The following is a 14,417-nucleotide window of genomic DNA, read 5'->3' on the forward strand; positions in this document are numbered from 1 at the left end:
CCAGCCTGCTTTCTGCTCTTGCAGCTCAGCTTCTCCCAACCCACACAGACGACTTGCCCTCAATGGAGTGTGAGGCCAGCTACAGGGAACCTATTGAGCATACCCAAAACTAGCACACCCAATTCCAGAAACTTCTGGGTGTGGACTTAATTGTGCATCTGCCTAGCAACAATGACCCAGACACAACTCACTCCTACCCCCCTTCTGTATTGATTCCTTAAAGAGGCATCTCCCTATTAGGCACATGGGTTACACATGCATATTAAGATCTGTGTTGCCAATAGAAGAGGAGAATTTTGCCTTATGTCGCCATCATTCACCTTGCCGTCATTTTCTAACTGTTGCTAGTTTCTCTTGGAACCATTGTAATTGCTGTTTAATCATGGCAGCCTTTCTGCTTTATTAGTTCAGATGTCACATACCCTCGGTGGCATTCCAACTGAGATTTTTGACCAATCCCAAAACTTTTGAGACATGATTTTCATTTAAAAGAGAACACTAAAGCTACAAAGAGTAAAGAAAAGGCAGTGAGTATAAAAAACAAACTCTTAATACTTCTAATTAAGGGTAGCAATTTAAATCTTAGATTATAAATACTTAAGTGATGGGTCACAGGCTGGGATTAAGTTATAGGATTTGGAGTTTTTCACCACTAGGTTATTATTGGGTTGAATCCAGGATAGGTAAGCGAATACTATCTGATGGCTATCCCATGCCTGATATGATTGAGAAGGTGGTGTCAATATAATTCCTTGTTAACATTACAAACAGCAGAATCACAATTCAGCACCCATAATTCCACTCTCAGCAGAGAGGTTCAGGATTAAGTGGGAATAAAACCAGAACCCTCACAGCCTTTAATTTTTATTCACACAACTAGTCTCGCTGAGAACGAGAGGTCAAGTATTCAGCACGGCCAGGGCTGCATTGTCAAGCCATCACTAACAGTATCTACAACTCAGGTTTGAGGCAGTATGGAAAGGCTGTCCTGCCATTGTTTTCTTTCTATCTGCTTTGTTTACCGAGATTATGATATGTTTTTCAACCAGTTCTATTTAACCTCAAGACCATCGAGAGCATAGGGCCGGATGGGACCTTGAGAGGTCATCTACTCCATCACCCTACATTGTGGCAGGATTAAGTTTACTAAACCATCCCTGACAGATGTTTGTCTAACCCAGGGATTGGCAACCTTTGGCACAAGGTCCGTCGGGGAAATCCACTGCGAGAAGCGGAATGGGCCGAGGGATGTGCTGGCCGCCGCTTCCCCCAGCCCCCATTGGCCTGGAACGGTGAACCTTGGCCAATGGGAGCTGCAATCAGCTGAACCTGCGGATGATGCAGGTAAACAAACTGTCCTGGCCTGCCAGCAGATTTCCCTGACAGGCCATGTGCCAAAGGTTGCCGATCCCTGGTCTAACCTGTTCTTAAAAACCATCCTTTTTATTACTAACTAGCCTGGAAGGCCATTACTCACCTCCATCTTCAAATTCATCCTCCGGAATAGAGCTGATTGTGATCTGGTTTTTGGTCCCATGAAAAATTTGGTGAAACGCAAAGTTGTTTCGTTTTTGTCACAATTTTCCACCAAAAAAAATTAGAGGTTCGTTTGTTTTTTCAAAAAACTAATAACCCCCAAACTGATTTTCCCTCTTGGTTTTTGGCAATCAAAACCCAAATCAGTTTTGGGGGGGTTGTTTTGGAGGGAGGGGGGAATGTCTGGATGTCAGGAAAAAAACCTGAAAATTTCCGAGAAAAGCAAACACTTGCTATGACAATATTCAGTTTGTCAAAAGCACAGTTTGCTGCGGAAATGTGTCAGCCCAGGAAGGACCCATTTCTGCTGCGGTGCCCACGTCAGAACAGTCAAACAATGATGAATATTTCAGAGGGGACAGGCCCAGTACATTTATATGACTCCGCCGCATGCGATTGCTCACACAGAATCAGAACCCTTTGTAAGATTCCCATTGACTTCAATGGATGTTGGACGGAGGCCACTGCTATCTTTTTCAAATGTATGATTTTTATCCTGTTACCCTAGCCCTTCTGCCCCCTTTCCTCCTATTGTTTATGATGCTCATTTGCCACTTCTTGTCTGACATTAGACAAATAAAGCTCTTTGGGACAGGAGCCATAGCTTCCTATGTGTTTGTACTGGGGCAAGCACTTTGAGACCCTGATCTTAAATGGAGCCTGTGGAAGCAAATGTCACAGAAATAATAATAATGTCAAAGTAATGTAACAGTTTTTGTGAAAATAGACCAGTTTAATGTTGGTTTTAGAAGTGATTTGTGTGAACAACGTGCCAGTTTCCTCCAGGCATGCGGTTCAGTTTTGGGCTTGAGGATTATGACATTATAAGAAAAACTGGGCAATTTTGGATGATCTTTTTATAGTTGACAAATATAGATAATTCACTACCCAGGCAACTTTAGTTGAGAGAGTCAATATGTACTTTTCTCAAAGGATGTGGTGAATTTGCTTAGTCCCATTTCTGAGTTTGATTTACAACCACATGATTTCATTAAATAAGAACTTAACATGGAGATTTCTGCCGGCCAAGTTTAGTCAAGGTTGTATTCCACAAATCCCCAAATTCGGGGGCAGTGGGTGGGGAACTGTCATATTTTTCCAGAAGACATCCCTTTCCCCCTGGACTTTTTTTTAAGCTTGCAAAACAGCATTTATTTTCTCCTAGTGACCATGAATTTTAACTTTTCCACTTTGTGGCCCTGTAAAGACTATGATGACTTTACTTTGTTAATTAACAGCATCTTGTTAGGAAATACAGAATACATTTTCAAGCTCAGTGTTTCAGTCTCGAATTGGTTTCCAAACGCAGATTGGAAGACGTGGAGTTCTCTCCTACCCACATCTCCTGCAAGCCCATAGATTCACATTAAAAGAGCAAGAAGTGTGTAATGAAGTTCTCCCCTTTAATTATGGGATGAGAAACCCATATCTTGGCAGCTCAGCTACATTAACACAGAAGGAAGCGAGTTCCAAAGAAAATTCAGGGACGGAAGAGAAAAAAGAGGATGTAAACTGGCCAAGCAAGTAAGTTATGTTTATTGTGCCAGACCCTCAGCTGGTGTAAATCACCAAAGCGCTGTTGATTTCAGAGCAGCTTCTCCAATTTACATCAGCTGGGGATCTGACCCATTCTCTTCTTTCTACAATGTCCTAAAGGCCAAAACTATGTGCAAATGCTAACACTACTCCTATGTTGTTCTTCACCTTCACACACAATAATGCTCTGATTGAGGGCCGGGTCCTCAGAAGACATAAATTAGGGTATTTGCAGCTGATGTAAATTGGGGTAACCGGGCCTAAGTAACTGTAGGAACACGGACTAAAGAGCTGGTTCAGGAAGGGGGTAAGTGTAGACTAAATACAGAATGCCAGACCTCAGCCCAAAGGGGCAGCTGAGGATTCTGCGGGCACTGCATGGCCCGCTCCCCACACAACACAAGGGTAGAGTGTGAAGTAGGGAAGGGAGAAGGCGATCTGTTGATCTCCAGCCAGCGTAACAGTTCCTAGAAGATTCTTCCTGCTGCTCTAGATTATACCAGAGCCCAGAATTAAAGAAGGTGGGGAGGGGAGCAGAAAGGTGGTTTACAGTCATTCCTCAGGTTCTGTACCACATACGGCACAGATGAACCCCAAGGAACTGGCCCAGTGTATGTAGATTCTGATCACAGTTGGGTGGAAACCCCACCTGCTTACACTTAGCTGATCCAGTTTTTTTCTTCTTTTCTGACACTCCTTTATGAGCTGTTCAGGCCTTTGGCTTCAGATCACAAATACAACTGTCACCACAGTACCATCCACCATGACTCATGCCAGAGCATGTCTTTGAAACATCTTTAGCGTTCTGGTCATTGCCCCTAGTAATTGTGTTTACATCATCACCAAGAGAGAGAGATACACAGCGAAGAGGAAAAATAGACAACGCTGCTTAGTGCTCTGGGCTTATTGTTTGAATAGTTAAAGACTTTGCATCTGGAAAGAATTCCGTTAATTTGTGGTTAGCACCCATATATCAAATCCATGAGCTTCCAAGTAAACAGATGTCACTGTAGCTGCCATGGAGGGAAATTGGCATTGCTAGCTTGTGGAGAGAAGTAAGGGAACAGACTGGTACAAACTAATCCAAAAAGGAAACATTAACCCAGATGCATAGAGGACAATGAATGAATTGTTTCTTAGAATTTTTCAACTTTTAAAGTGTATTAAAATGAAGAGCAATTAAACCACAAATGACTCAAAGACCAACTTTAACTTGTAAATTATACACACACACACACAAACAACATATGATATATAATACATATATACACGCACATATGGAATAAAGATAATCAATAAAAGATCACATCCCACGTTCATGGCGATAAAACATTTATACCACATCATCATGAACTGTATTCTCCATATAACATAACCTAAATAACCAAGTTACTAGTGGTCCCTTGCTTTTGCATAAGAACATAAGAATGGCCATACTGGGTCAGACCAAAGGTCCATCCAGCCCCGTATCCTGTCTGCCGACAGTGGCCAATGCCAGGTGCTACAGAGGGAGTGAACCTAACGGGTAATGATCAAGTGATCTCTCTCCTGCCGTCCATCTCCACCCTCTGACAAACAGAGGCTAGGGACACCATTCCTTACCCATCCTGGCTAATAGCCATTAATGGACTTAACCTCCATGAATTTATCTAGTTCTCTTTTAAACCCTGTTATAGTCCTAGCCTTCACAACCTCCTCAGGCAAGGAGTTCCACAGGTTGACTGTGCGCTGTGTGTAGCCAGTTTGAGACACAGTAAAGATGCCTGACTGTCAGAGGGCAGGTGTTCAGCATTAGAGCAAGGTACAAAAAAAAGGAGAAACATTTTATGAATTTTTTTTCAATTTCCCCTTGTTTTGAAATTTAAAAATATGAAACATTTAAAATTTGAAAATATCAAACAGCTAATTTTAAAATGGGGCGAGGGGTAAGGAGAAGAAAAGTTTTGAAAACTGTCAATTTTTTTCCTCCCCCCATTTTAAAATTTGGAAATTTCACCTTTTGAAATCTCATAAAAATTCGGGAAATTCCAACCAGCTCTCCTCAGCACTCACTGAAAACCAAGCCCTTCTGAAGATACCTCAGGTTGGGGACCTAAAATCATGAGTCATTTCTGAAAATTTAGGCCAACATAACTGACAAAAAACCCAAACCAAACAAAAATATCCCAGCCATTTCTTAATAAAATGTATAATTTATATATTTTAAAAAAATATTGGCAGTATTTTTGGTAACCCTGCACCTGTGAAGCCAGGTGCCTTACTCAGATTTAGGGGGGAAATATACAATTAATAAATTTAGGACACTCTAAATAAAAACATCTACAATAATTTAGCTAACTTAGCAACATAGTAAAAACATCTACAGTAACTTATTTCAGAGTAGCAGCCGTGTTAGTCTGTATTCGCAAAAAGAAAAAGAGCACTTGTGGCATCTTAGAGACTAACAAATTTATTTGAGCATAAGCTTTCGTGATGCATCCAATGAAGTTAGCTGTAGCTCACAAAAGCTTATGCTCAAATAAATTTTTTAGTCTCTAAGGTGCCTCAAGTCCTCCTTTTCTTTTTACAGTAACTTAGTAACCTATACAAAAATGACACAACTTGCCCATGTAAGATGTTAGTGCTGTGAATCCCGTGGGGAAAATGAGAATCTCCCTTATCTAATAGCATTAATCTCCTGTTTCTAATTCTGGTACCAGTGGAGTGAATATTGCCTGCATCTGTGATGATCGTATCCACTATTGTTGTCGTGCGGGTCCCAGGATATTACAGAGACCAGGTGGGTGAGGTAATCTCTTTTATTCGACCAACTTCTGTTGGTGAGAGAAACAAGATCGAAAGCTTGTCTCTCTCACCAACGGGAGTCGGTCCAATAAAAGAGACGACCTGACCCCACCCTTGTCTCTCTCCGGTGACTGTCATTTAGAGGAAGAAAATGCCACACTTGCAGGAATAGAAGGAAAGCGATTGGTGACAGGTTGGATTAGAATCATAATGTGTGTCTAGAGCTGCTCAGAGGTTTGGAATACTTGTGTAAGTCCCAGAGAGATGGGTCAGTGGGCAGAGGGGAAGGTGAAGTGGGCAGCGGAGTGTTGTCAGTGCAATTTATTACAGAGCTCTGCAATGTATCATGTGTATTGCCGCCACATCGTGTGTGTTTGACTGTAGACAGATCCAGAGAGAGACAAACAGAAAAATATTAATTGCAATTAAATATATCACTCAAGTCAATAATCTGCTCATCAGGTATAAGCAGAATCTAGCAGAGGACTGCAGAACTGTGGGGGTAGGGGAGAGGTAAAACAGAGCCCAGCTAGGGCCTAGCTCCCCCTCCCTTCGCCCCCATAGTATTCCCACCCCCTGCCCCCCCATTCTGTGTCTTTCCATCTAACTCATCCCCTTCTAATACAACCCTACCAAACAGATTGCAAACAACAAAACAAATCGTAGAACGGATGTGACGCTTGCAGCCTTCATCTTCTTCGCTCTGCTTGTGTGTTCCGTCTCCTTCCCCCACCCTGTGTCCATCTAGTCAATGTAGACTGTCAGCTGTTTGGGGCAAGGACTGTCTCTTGTTCTGTTTATACAAAGGGGCCCCGACCTCAGTGGGTCTCTCCCATAATAAGCCTTATAAATAATAGTGAGGGCCTTTTAAGAAAACTAGCCTTTCGGTATAGGAAAGGAATGATCATACTGCATGCTGCTTCTTTCACTACAAAGCAGCAAATTCTTCTTTAACCCCAAACATATTTTAACTTCCTACTTTGAGAGACCGAATGATGGTTCATTGTTGTGATTAACCCTAGTCCCTGGTGAAATACCAAGAGCTTTTTCCTCGGTGCAGGGAGGGATTTCCAACACTATCTAAATGACTTAGGAGCACAAGTCCTATGAACATCCTATCCACAGTTTAAAATATCTTCTGTGTTACTATGTTCGCATTATTTGCTGTGGGCAGATAGGAAATGCAAAGTTTGTCAGCTAGGCCTGCAAGAAATGATTGCCTAATATAATAATAAACATATAATAAATCAGCTGCAAAGTCATTCCCAACTTTATCTAGATCTCCCAGTGCGTCTTGTAGAGGTCACATTTTCCAAAGAGCTCAGCTCCCATTTAGGAACCATAATAAGTGGGCAGATTCTGTCAGCTTCCAAGGGCTGAGCAGGTTTGAAGATCTGGTCCCAGAGGTCCACCTCGGGGGCTGTGATCTTGCAATGAACTCCCTGCAGGTGCAGAAACCTGGCCATCTAAAGGTCATTCCTATACTGAGGCCTTAGATGATCTTTATTCTGTGGATTGTATTGATACTAGGGTAACCAGATGTCCTGATTTTATAGGGACAGTCCCGATTTTGGGGCCTTTTTCTTATATAGGCTCCTATTACCCCCCACCCCCATCCCAATTTTTCACACTTGCTTGTCTGATCACCCTAATTGGTACTAACTATGTGCTTGTTTGACAGGCTAGTCCTATGTCTGGCACCAGTGAAGGATTAAGTGACGTTTTAAGCAATCTCATATACCACTCCCAAGGGACAGTTAAAGTCCAGTCGGGATGTATCTGTACTTTTATGCCATTTCGAGCTGTGGAAAGTTTGTCAGGTGGACCCAGACTGAATGCATGATTTTTCATCCCCATCATGTGAAATTCACAGGGTTGTTTTTTTGCTGCTGTGTGTTTTGTTTTTTAAAGACAGGCATAGCTCTGAGAGTGTGGCAGTGTTTCGCTTTGAATGTGTTCCAACGCTGCCATTTGAGTCGTGTGTGGTTTGTATATGAGGCCCAACTACATAAACCCATGGGAATTCTACAAGCAGGAGTGCAGCCCCTGCAATAATCATTTTTATTAGCAGTCGCATTAAAAATCCCCAAGGCAAGATTTGGACTCCCCTTTGTGCTAGGTGTTATGCGAACACATTGTAAATTCTTCGCATCTCTTACTATCTCAACAAAGGGTGGAGGAAAGGAAGGCTTTATTGTCCTTATCGACAGATGGGGAACTGAGGCACAGAGAGAGTTGGACCCAGATTTTTAAAGGTATTTGGGCCGTGCTGCACTCAGCACTGCCTAAGTGATTTAGGAGCCTTAAGTTTCAATTCCCCCCCCCCCCCAAAAAAAAAAAAAAAGAGATATAGGCATGTCAGAGTGCTGGGCAAAGCAACACCTAAATACATTTAAAAATCTGGGGCTAGGTGATTTTAATCCTCCCAGTAGCACAGAACTGCTCCTTGGACTGGGAGCTGAAGGAGATTTACCTCTTCCCTGTATCTGCCAAGCACCCATTTTAGCTGCTAAGGATGCGTGTTGGACTCAGGATATAGTCTGCATTTACTACTAGCATTGACAAGGTTTGAACCAGTGATCTAAAAGGTGCAAGATTCTAGCATCTTAGTTGTAGGGGTCCCTTATGCTGCTTTATATTTGATTATGGTTCTAGAAAAAATTCAGTCCTTACACTTAGTGTCAAGCCAGTGGTAAATCCCTCTTTGATTTCAGGGTATGTTCTTGTGCTTTCCTTCACCTCACACATCTGCTGGCATATTTACAGTACATGCTCAGGGTTATTTTATTAATTTTGTTTTTATTTTTGAATTAAAACTGAAAGTTCCCCAGGGAAATTATGCAACGGGAAATAGCCACGTCTATAAAATTGACTCACAGGTTTTAATGATTATGGTAAATGTAATTATTCTATTTAAACCTTGCTTAAACAAAAAAAATTATTCTTTTCTTCCTACATGTTTTTTCCTGTTTTTGTATCCTTCAGCAGGCTGGAAATATATTAATTTTTGTTTTTTAAAGAGAAAGATTCTAGACTAGGTTGGTCGCTTTTTGTTTGTATGCTTGCTTACTTTTTGTCTTATACATGAAAAATTAGACAACATACTATAAAACTTATTCAAAACATCCTCAAATTGTTCTATTAGCAGCCAAATGGTATTAAATGAATTATACCTTTAAAATGGTCTTTTGAGCTTTGATCCATACTATATGTGGCTTTATTTGCACAAGGAATCAAAGAATTCAGAGGTGAAGGGGTTAAAATAAAGTATAAAGCTGTGTGAAAAAAGGGGCATATTTAATTCAGGAGTTACCTAACACGTACCTTGCATTATTATTATGAAAGTTGAGCTTACAGATCTCAATCATGATTACGGCCCGTTGTGCTAGGTGCTGTACAAACACTTAAGAGATGGACATGCTCTGCCCAGAAAAGCATGCAATCTAAAGGGCAAGTGAAAAGATGGATTCTTATCCCCAATGTATAGACTGGAACCAAGGCTCAGAGAGACTAAGTGATTTATCCAAAGTCACACAGGTAAGGCTGATTGGTCCCGGAATTCCCATTCTATGGGAAATTCCCAAATCAATCATAATCATTCCACAGTGGAACGAAAACTCACAAGTTTGAAATTTTCCATGGAACCATGGGAATCCCCAAATCCATTCTGATTAAATGAAACTGAGAAGGCTCCATTAGCCGCCTGGAGCTTGAGTGCCCGCCTGGTGGGCTACTGAGAAGCCAGGAGTTGAGAAACTTTGAGAGCCCTGGCTCCAGCCGATGTTCCTGCAAGGGAAACCTGCCTTGTTTCTGTCAGAAGATTTGATGAAAGCGACACATTGCCTCAAAACATTGAATTTTGACAAATTGGTATTAAGCGATAGACAACTGGGGTCGAGCTAAAAATCAAATCCCAATCTCCTGAGTCCCAGTCCAGTGCCTTAACCTCAACACCATCTTTCCTTTCAGTTATCCTGCCAAGTATATTATATTTTGGAAATTGTTGGCAGCCGTCAAACCCTGTAGCTGAAAAGCATCTGTGCTCCTCTCTTGTGTTCTCAGGGGCAAATTTTGCAAATAAAAATGTGTCATTAATATATTTTAGTTTAGTTTAAAGATTAAGTGATTAACACAGTCTTGTTCAAAATAGAGAGGAACAGGCAACTAATACTGCCACTACTACTACAAAAAAAAGCTAAGTGGTTCAATTTTATGTTTTTCCTGTAAACAAAGAGCAACCGTATCCTTTCAGTCCAACAATCTTTGTTTTAGACCAAGGGAGAGATTTTCAAATATGCTTGGTGTTAATCTAATTCCCCTCCTATTCAAATCAGTGGTAAAACTCCCATTGACTTCAATGGGAGTAAAGTTAGGTCAATGTTGAGTGACCCTGAGTGAATTAAAGCAAGAAAGAATCACAGTAAAGTCTAACGAGAGCACACAGTGTGTGTCTCCTCTGACAGTCTGCAGTGATTTGTACTTAAAATGGCAGGCAGTCTTTGCTGGAAAGGGAACTTTTTTCCATATAAAGTTGCAATATCCAGAAAATAAGTCATAAGAGATACAAGATACGGACCCCATGTTCAGCGCCTCATGCTCATAGACTTGCTCAACCTCATATAAATGCACTGCTCTATTTAATCACTCTGTTCCCCCAATCCTGGCATTCTTTTTCTAGCACCAATCACAGCTGGAGCACTCTCTTCTTCATATAAATCTCCATCACCTTCTTTTTCTCTCAAACTTGTGACAGAGACTCCTTCTTTAAACCTATGTACAAAAAAAATCTATTGTATTGCAACTAAAATAGGGCCCAATCTTGCAAGCCCTTATTCATAGGACAGACTTTCCTCTCATGAGCAGTCTGACTGAATACCCTATGACTAAGCCTATGACCCAGGACTATTGCCTTGAATATGGGTTTGCAGAGTCTGATCCATAGTTACCAACTATACCCAGAAATCTGCTCGTGTGGAGAGCTACAATGATTGGAAGAATAAAAAAGTCACTCTGCAAAGCCCTAATAACGAGGAGTCCTTGTGCCACCTTAGAGATTAACAAATATATCTGGGCATAAGCTTTTGTGGGTTAGAACCCACTTCATCAGATGCATGGAATGAAAATACAGGAGCAGGTATAAATACATGAAAGGATGGGGGTTGCTTTACCAAGTGTGAGGTCAGTGTAACGAGATAAATCAATTTACAGCAGGATACCAAGGGAGGAAAAATAACTTTTGAAGTGGTAAGAAAGTGGCCCATTACAGACAGTTCACAAGAAAGTGTGAGTAACAGTAGGGAGAAATTAGTATTGGGGAAATTAAGTTTAGGTTTTGTAATGACCCAACCACTCCCAGTCTCTATTCAGGCCTAATCTGATGCTCAAAGGTATTTAGGTGCCTAACTCCCATTGGGAAAATTAGGTGCCTAAATATCTTTAAGCATCTGTGCCCAAGCTACTCCTGCTTGAGGGGAACACTCTGCAGAGAACTCTGAAGTTCACTTTATAGAATTTTCCTGCTCCATCCCCCAGGGGTGATTTCATGGAAGAGGGAAAGTTGGCCCATGGTTTCAGGTCAAAACTGGAGGTACTGTATCCCAAGAAGTTTTCAGGCCTCCATAATTAGATTATATGCTTTATAAGAACATAAGAATGGCCATACTGGCTCGGACCAAAGGTCCTTCTAGCCCAGTATCATGTCTTCCAACAGTGGCTAATGCCTGGTGCCCCAGAGGCAATGAACAGAACATCAAGTGATCCATCCCCTGTTGCCCATTCCCAGAGAAATAGCTGAAAATAAGCACTTACCTATTTTTAAACAACTTCCATTCAAAATAACTAAAAGGTCCAGATCCTCATCTGCTGCAAATTGCCATTGCTGCGTTGAAGTAACTGGAACTATGCCGATGGTGATTTAGCCTTCAATGTCCACACAAACCATTTTTGATGACCACTTACAAAAATGTAGACTAAAGATGAAATGGGGAGGAACAAAACCAAATCACAAGCCAGGCTGGTTTTGTTTTTCTTTTTTTGGCAAGAAAATCTTTCCAGGAATGTGACCTGATTGCAGTACATATTACACCGAGCCCTTTGCTTAGTGAGCCCATTGCCACAGATGTCAATCTTACTGCCCAAGCTCCAAGAAACATTTCCGTTTCCTTCCCCTTAACGGCCACCACATATGCTCTGCCTGCAGTGGGAAGTCAGCCTTTGCAACAGATCCCCGACTCTTTCTTTGGCTGGATGACTCACAGAAGAACTATTTTGCAGACCGACTGACCTCGGAAACATGCTCCCAATGAAATCAACAGTCCCTGATATCGGTCTAACAAGGGAGGATACAAACCTAGAGTCAACCACCCTCATGGCCACAGCAAAAGATTCTATGTAATTATTAAGCCTCGCTTCCAGTAGCACTCAAAGTGGAACAGGCAGGATGGTCCTGTGGTTAAGATACTCGCCTATAATTCAAAACATATGGGTTGAATAGTTGGTTCTGCCACAGACAACCTATGTTAGTTGATGCAACTCACTTAATTTCCCTACACCTCAGTTTCCCCATCTGTAAAATGGGGATAATCGTATTTCCCCCTCTCACATGGGTGCTGTGAGGATAAATATGTTAATATTGGTGAGGTTGATTAGATACTATGGTGACGGTGGCCATATAAATACAGAAACAGAAACTCAAATTTCATTTTTGAGGTTCCAAAAGCAATCAATCGAAGCTGTATGATGTTGCACATCTGCAGAACGGGACTGAAAAAGTAGCTGTTATTCTAGATGCTGGAGCACACTATATAAGAGATAGTTCTGCTTGACATTTTTCAAACAAAAAGTTTTCGGGTTAAAAAAGGGGCCTTTGTTGAAACCAAATTTTTTTTTGCAAAAAATTTTCCACATTGTCAACATTTGTCATGAAAAATGTCCTGCCTTCTTTTTTTATTTTATTTTTTTCAAAAAAGATTTTAAATATTATATATATATATATATATTCATTTATCAAAAACATTATCAAAATTCGAATGGGTTTTCAGCAAATCAATCATTTCAATAAGCGTACTCAAACACATCAATAATATACATTTTGCTAAACTGGGGCCCAGCGCACTTAAGAACATGCTTAAAGTAAGCACGTGCCAAGTGCTTTGCTGAATCAGGGAGTACACGTACAAAATCGAAATAATATTGAAATCAAAACATTTAATTGTGATGAGTTTTCTTCACACTTGTCTGAGGCCTAGTCTACACTACAGAGTTAGGTTGACACAAGGCAGTTTACATCAACCTAACTATGTAAATGTCTACACTAAAGTTTCGGTCCTGCTGATGTAACTGCCCTGCTATGCCGATTTAACAATGGCACCTCCACAAGAGACGTAGAGTAAAGGTTGACAAAGTATCAGTGTAGACACTGCGTTGCTTACGTTGACTGTTACTGGCTTCCAGAACCATCCCACAATGCCCCACACTGACAGTACAGTCGGTACAAGTGCTCCTGGTGAGGCTGCCCACCACCAACACAAGGAACGTAGTGTGGACACACAAAAGCGATTTAATTACTGCAGCAGCTGTATTCCAACATAACTGAGGTCAACATAATTTTGTAGCGTAGACATGCTCTGTGTCAGAAGCAGTTTTGTTTTTAACACTAGCTTGGCAGGTGGCAGCTCTTATTATGGAACATGCTTTAGTTGATAGGATCATTTTGAGCACAATATATTAATTAGCATTTACAACATTGAACACTAGCTTGGGAGTAGCGCTTTCTTTCAAGGTATTTTATAAGGAATTATCCTGCATAATTGCCCATCGTAAATACAGCAGTCTGCAACCTCGTTACTGGTCATGAACACTGCATCATATGACATTGTTACGCATCAGAAATACAACCTTAAAGACAATTACACGGGCTAATGAGTTTCTCGCATATGGTAATTGTGTCTCTTGAAGATATTAAAATAATTGTATTAAGTAACCAATCCAGAATCATTTTTTAAAAGGTCATTCAGACATCAAAAGCATCCAAAAATAATAACAACAGAAAAAAACATTGAATAATTATGTTGGAGTTTCACTCAGTGTTGGCCTAACTCTGCTCCCATTGAAGTCAATAGGAGTTTCACCATTGACTTGAATGGGAGCAGAATTTGCCTGATGATAATGCTTTCGAACCCCACCCTACGCCTCCAATATCCTCTCATTGCCTTTATGTTTCATACTGTGCCATGTTATTCTTAGATCTTACAGAATCAGGGCCAAATCCCGCAGTCATTATTCAAGTAAAATTTCCATTGAAGTCACAATATTGACTATTTAATAATCTTAATAAAGATCATTCCCACTGAGTCATATGTGCACTTATTGAAAACAATTAAAAAAATCCAAGGTCTCATTAACCCCCACAAAGTTAAAAACAAAAATCATTTTAAAAAGCGAAATTTTTCATTTTAAAAAAGGAAATTTAAGAATTCCACATGAAACAATTCAGCCTTTACTCAGACCAAAGCAAGACAAGTGACTGAATTTCTTAATGCACATGCTCTTGCATTTGTAAG

General features: G+C 40.8%; 2 long non-coding RNA genes across 2 annotated transcripts in view; one reads left to right on the forward strand and one right to left on the reverse strand.

Moving 5' to 3' along the window:
- LOC114021527 overlaps nucleotides 1-14,417 on the reverse strand; it is a 57,448-nt gene that overhangs the window by 17,935 nt on the left and 25,096 nt on the right. The gene's annotated exons all lie outside the window — the stretch shown is intronic.
- Nucleotides 2,949-7,887, forward strand: LOC122465258. Its single transcript, XR_006289963.1, has 2 exons — nucleotides 2,949-3,060; nucleotides 7,538-7,887. It is a non-coding gene; the product is annotated as an uncharacterized LOC122465258 (long non-coding RNA).

This window comes from Chelonia mydas, chromosome 3 (genome assembly GCF_015237465.2).
Source record: "Chelonia mydas isolate rCheMyd1 chromosome 3, rCheMyd1.pri.v2, whole genome shotgun sequence".
In the NCBI taxonomy this organism is placed as follows: Eukaryota; Metazoa; Chordata; order Testudines; family Cheloniidae; genus Chelonia; species Chelonia mydas.